The following is a 6331-nucleotide window of genomic DNA, read 5'->3' as shown; positions in this document are numbered from 1 at the left end:
GATTTCTGCCACTGCTGGTAGACCCGTATGGCTGTACTCTTCCATACTCCTGCAGATTTAGATACTTCCTAGCACTCCTTTTAGTCAATCTTGACATCTGCTTTGCGGCCCATTTTCCACACCTCCAACGAGACACTCCCTGCACTGTGTTAACTATTCTCATAGTATGAATCCCGTCACATACCCCCAGGTAAGTTCCTACTGTCTTAAACGCACAAGGTGACTTTTTTTTTTGGTCCAAAGAGCTTATGAGGGATGTTGCAGCCTGGATTGCTTTTTAAATGAGGTTTTATGCACCTAATCACATTATTGTAAATGATGTCTCTATGTAAAGAGTTTTTACAGTAGAAGCTCCGGATCTCATCAGAACAGATACAGGAGAACATAAATCCAGTAACAAGGAGAAACAAGAGCTTCTCATTCTGAAGAAAGTAGTGAAATCTTGTCTGTGAACTAGTCTGAAGAACAGAGCTCGGTTCCTCCAGGGTTCTCCTTGACGCCCCCCTCCTCACCCCCCCCCCCAGTCCTGCCAGCACAGCGTGGAGGATGTGTTCAACTCCATCATCATCAGCAGCAGCAGCTCACCTGATTTACCATCATTAACATCATTGATATAGAACTCTAAATACTACAAGACTCCATGAGGAGAACTTTGGAGATGTTCCACTGAACACAGTGATGGAGAACCACAACTTTTTGGATGACCTCGCCCAAACCTCAAAAAAATGAGAAATGTTTAATGGTCCCAGTTTCCCTGTCCTAATGCTTGTACTGGTTCTAAAAGTGTGTTTGAGCAGCGGAGGACAATCGCATGCCTGCGGTGTCTTGCCTGGACATGTTATAGAACCCTAACACACACACACAGACAGACGGAGGGGAGTCAACGGGATAGGACGTTTGAAGGTGAAACCAGAGTTGCCTTGACAACTGATGTTGACTACTCCGTTGCCTGGTAACGTGATGCGATGTGATGTCAATGCAAAGCAGTTCTGCAGTTCTTTTTTTCTTTTCTTGCTCCACGCCCTTTCTTCTGCTCACAGGGATATGGCTGGTGTGTCTCTGTGGGTGTGTATGTGTGTATACACACACACACTTTTCCTCAACTGTCTGTTTTGACATCACAGAGACAAGGAAGGTGCTGGTGTGACCGGTGTTGTGCGTAGAGGTGAGAGATGGCCTGAAGGTTTCACATCCTAATGTGAACCTTTTAAAACACATACCACACGCCTGTAGAGGGCAAATATCTCACACACATAGGGGTCGCGTGACCCCAGTGTGTCTACTGTAAACAAAGTAGCGCCTAAACACTCCACTGAATGTTTCACAGACCTAAGTAAAAATACTGGTTTACAACCTTTACATGATGTGGAGGGTTTAAGCTATTTCACTTTCATCATATAAAACATATATGAGTTAAAACAAATATGGTCATATGGTGCTAAGTGGATCATAAGAGAATGAGAAGAACACTGATAAAACAGATAACCATATGTTGCAAAATGTTATGATGCAAAAGAAAGAAAAACGTACGGTTTAGAACCTTTATATAATGTGAAGGGTCTGATGGAAAATGTTAAAACTAATAATTATGCGATGCAGAATTGGTTAAATCTGATAATTGTGTGATGCAAAATGTTAAAACTGATAACCATATGATGCAGAACTGGTTTAACTAATAACCATGCAATGCAGAATTGGTTAAATCTGATAATCATGTGATGCAAAATGTTAAAATTGATGACCGTATAATGCAGAATTGGTTAAATCTGATAATTGTGTGATGCAAAATGTTAAAACTGATAACCATATGATGCGGAACTGGTTTAACTAATAACCATGCGATGCAGAATTGGTTAAAACTGATAATCGTGTGATGCAGAATTGGTTAAATCTGATAATCGTGTGATGCAAAATGATAAAGCTGATAACCATATGATGCAGAACTTGTTTAAACTAATAACCATGCAATGCAGAACTGGTTAAAACTGAGAACGGTATGATGCGGAACTGGTTAAAACTTATTATACAATGCAAAAGATATGACAATGTCACAATGTGACCACTGCATTCGAACTTGAATAATAAAGGAATGGGGGGTCCGATTATTTTTATTATATATTTTTTTTTCTGATTTCTGCTTGGATGTTGCATAACAATTTCCCAAGAGCTCGGAGCTACTAGCAGACAGAATTGTAGTGTGTAGGTCAGAGTGGTCCTAAGGCAAAGTCAGAGGAGAGGAGGAGTGTGGGGCTTTAACATTGCATATAGGAGTTTTCATTAGTTGTGTTTTTATCATTGCTGCATTAAGCTTCGTTCATTTGCCTGTATTACAAGTCATGTTTGTCACATTTTTGTTCTGTGCCTATCTAGTACACTATCTAGAATAAGCTCATTCCCCCATGTATGTTTTTAAGAGACCCACAGGGTGGGAGCGCTATGGGACCTCACTGATTGGTGTTGCTCTGAAATGGGTTCGAATCCTGTGGGCAGGAAGTCCGTCTCCTCCCTCAGTCCACAGCTGAAGTGCCCTTAAGCAAAGTTGACCTAACCCCCAACTGCTCCCCGGGCGCTGGAGTTGGCTGCCCACCACTCCGGGTGTGTGCGCTCACTGCCCCTAGTTCACTGCCATAGATGGGATAAATGCGAAGGGCACATTTCACCGCACAGCACAGCGACAAACCGGGTGTCCTTGCACCTTTAACCTTCCAAACCGGGTGTGTTTTGAGCCTGGTCCGCCCACCGCAGTCCACCGTAGCGCCACGGTTATCAGGCTGAGGGTAACCATTAGCTGGGAGGCGTCGGAAAACAAAACATGCCGAACCCCTCGCAAACATGAATTATAAACCCAGACCCGTGGTTAGCTAGCTGAGGTTTCACCCGCACAGCCTGCTCTCAGTGGAAAGAGGTTGTGAAAGAGGTCAGCTCTCAGGTCAGGTATGCAGCAGAGAGAAGCTTTAAGCTTTCCCGCTGAATGAGTGGAACTGAGCCGAGTGGTCTGAGAGTACCCCGAGTGTACGTGTGCTCCACATGTTGATCTGCTGGAGATTAGATTCTCCTCGCTGGCCTTAAAGTTTACGTGATCTTTGTGGAGTAAGAAATTGCCTTGTTTGCCTACATGCTGCTGTGCTACTGATACTGGTTCTAGATAGCCATCATTTACATTTACATTGAAGGCATTTAGCAGATGCTCTTCTCCAGAGCGACTCGCAAAAGCGCTTCACTGTTCACTCAGAAAATATCCTTAGCAAGTTTGTATCGGCTAGAATACGAAAGATCAGGGGAAATACCCCACCTGCTGTTTTATTAGGTCAGCTTCAGACATGTGAAAAAGACACATGCTTTTTTTTCTCACTGTCTGACTCGAAATTAGAATAAACGTTTTCTGTGTCAGGTCAGTTAGGGTTACATAAATTATTTCTATTTGCTAAATGCCAGAAAAATGACATTTTAAAAGGTAATTTTTATAACTTTTTCAAAGTCCAAAGTTTAAATACACTAAGATTACTATGCCTTTAAACAGTTTAAAACATTATGTCTTTGGAACCTTCTGATCTGATCTGTTTATTGGCAACATCTGAGTTAATTAGAGACACACCTGTGGATGCATTTTAAGGCACACCTGAAACACACAGCTTCTTTGTGTAACATCATGGGAAAGTTGCAAGAAATCAACCGAGAGATCAGGAAGAGAATTTTGGACTTGTACAAGTCTGGCTCATCCTTGGGTGCAGTTTCCAGATGCCTGAAGGAGCCTCGTTCATCTGTAATAACAATTATACGCAAGTACAAACAAACTGGGAATGTCCAATGTCCATCATACCGCTCAGGATGGAGACAGGTTCTGTGTCCCAGAGATGAATGACATGCTTGGGCCTGAAATGTGGCCAAATCAACCCAAAGAAGAAGCTTAAGACCTGGTGGAGATGCTGGCTGAAGCTGGTAAGAGTGGGCTATTATCCACTGTGAAACGTGGACCATATTCACATGGGCTGAAAGGCCACTCAGCTAGGAAGAAGCTGATACTCCAAAAGAAACATAAAAAAGGACAAAGACCTTCATTTTTGGAGACATGTCCTGTGGTCTGACCAAACTCAAAATGAACTGTTTGGCCATAATGACCATCGTTACGTTTGGAGGAAAAAGAGGGAAGCTTGCAAGCCTGAGAAAACCATCCCAACTGTGAAACATGGGGGTGGCAGCATCGTGTTGTGGATTGTTTTGCTGCAGGAGGGACTGGTGCACTTGACATAATAGACGCCATCATGAGGAAAGAACATTATGTGGAGATACTGAAGCAACATCTCAAGACATCAGCCAAGACAGTAAAGCTTGGACGCGAATGGGTCTTCCAAATGCACAATGACCCGAAGCAAACTGGTTACAGAGTGGCCTAAGGATAAAAGTCAATGTTTTGGAGTGGCCATCACAAAGCCCTGATCCCAGTCCTGTTGAAGATTTATGGGCAAAGCTGAAAAGGCATGTGCAAGGAAGGCGGCCTATATACAACTATTGTGAGAAGCTTGTGGAAGGATATCAAAACATTTGACCCAAGTCATACAGTTTAAGGGCAATGGTACCAAATACTAATGAAATGTACTTAAACTTTTGACTTTGAAGAAAGTTATAAAAAAATTGCCTTAGGAAACTCGTTTCTCTTGGATCAACTTTCACAAGCCCGAGATTAGAGAATGTTTGAGAGCATCCACACGGCCTGGAAGAGATGATGACCGCCAGAATAAGGAGGAGAACATCAGTAACGTATCTCTAGCATCTCACCATGACTACGCATCTCCACCACTTTCCGGTAAGTCAATTCGTTCATTATTATTACAGCGGTGGATTGACTAAGAATTGTTCAGATGCTGGTGTAGAAAGTTAGAATCGAGCCCTCCTGGTATTATTTATTTTAAATGGAAACATTGGGATGCCATGTTACGGTTTCTGAAGATGCTAATCTAACAGGCTCTCTGATTCGGAGCTATATGCTTAATAGAGGGCTGACCTTTGAATATTCAGATGGAAATTAAATTTTCTATTGTTTTTAAGTTTTTTAGAAATTGGTCTTAATCACTGCTGGAGAGATGAGGAAGGGAGTCGATCATTAAGCTAAAAGTGGTAAATCGCCTTGCTGCCATGTTTTAAGACCCCCAGGAGGCTATCTGGATGTGATTTTACCTGCTTAGTCGCCATTTCCTCTTAACAGCTTCGGCCTTCGAGCGTGAAAAGGGTGTGTTCTGACAAAAATGATGAGGCTGGGCTACACAATATTACATAACACGAATAATAAGAGCTTAAAAGCTAGTTTTAGGCCAGAATTCCCCTTTAACCTAATTTGGAAAAAGGCTGAACCTCTGAGAAATGCAAAAAACCCACACACCCAGCAGCCTTCCATATAGCCTATGATCTATAGTAGGCCTAGGTTGTGGCGTCTCGATGTAATCAACCTTGAAACAGTGAGGTCTGTGTGTGTGTGTGTGTGTGTGTATATGTCTCTGCATGTCATTGAACTAATGATGTTCACACACCAGCTTTTAGCCAAGCATATTTCCCGAACAGATCTGCAATCTGATTGGCTGAGCCGGGTTCAAAGCCGCCGTAAATTACACCTTGTATTCACCTGGTGAGTTGTCTTCATTTATTTTCTCTTGCTGTGAGCCCTTGCTGTAAACCTCCTGATGGCCCGAGTGGTCCGGAATCAAAGTCTGCACTTAATTTGCTGTCCTTTAGCGCCATCTGGTGTACGGAGAGAGGACTCGCTGCTCCTCATCTCCTGTCACCAAACAAAAAACTATGTTTACCTTCAGGTTTTTTTTTTCGTGCTGAACAGCTAAATGCAAATCTGCTGACGAGGGCCTGACACCGAAACTCGCGTGAAAGAGGAATTTGACACCGGGTCAGCACCTGTTGTTGCGACAGTGTGTTAAAAATGCTGATTTTCAAGAGGGGACAAGGTGCTCAGACACACCTGAGGGCCTGTAGAGATGCTTCTTTTTTGTGAGGGAAAGCTGTAGTGTGTATTTTTGTAATGTAGTTAAGTTAGAAAAAGACTTGCTTATAAATTACTTGAAATTACTGCATGTTAATGCATTTAGAAAAGCACTTTCCTGAGTCAGAAATCTACAATTGACCGTTTTACCGTCCTCATTTATGATCCAGAACTTCAAATTCCCAAATTCCCCACATTGATTTCCTTTTTTTATATTTTACATGTAAACCTAATGACTTTTGCCCACCTTTTACATCTGATTCCCTTTTTTCTACACTCAATTCATGCTCAGCTAGCTCAGAGACCCACCTGATGCAGTGCTTTCCTCAGAAATACGTCTCTTTT

This window comes from Salminus brasiliensis, chromosome 4 (genome assembly GCF_030463535.1).
Source record: "Salminus brasiliensis chromosome 4, fSalBra1.hap2, whole genome shotgun sequence".
Lineage (NCBI taxonomy): Eukaryota > Metazoa > Chordata > Actinopteri > Characiformes > Bryconidae > Salminus > Salminus brasiliensis.
The sequence above is the reverse complement of the archived record's forward strand: the minus strand, read 5'-3'. Positions refer to the sequence as shown.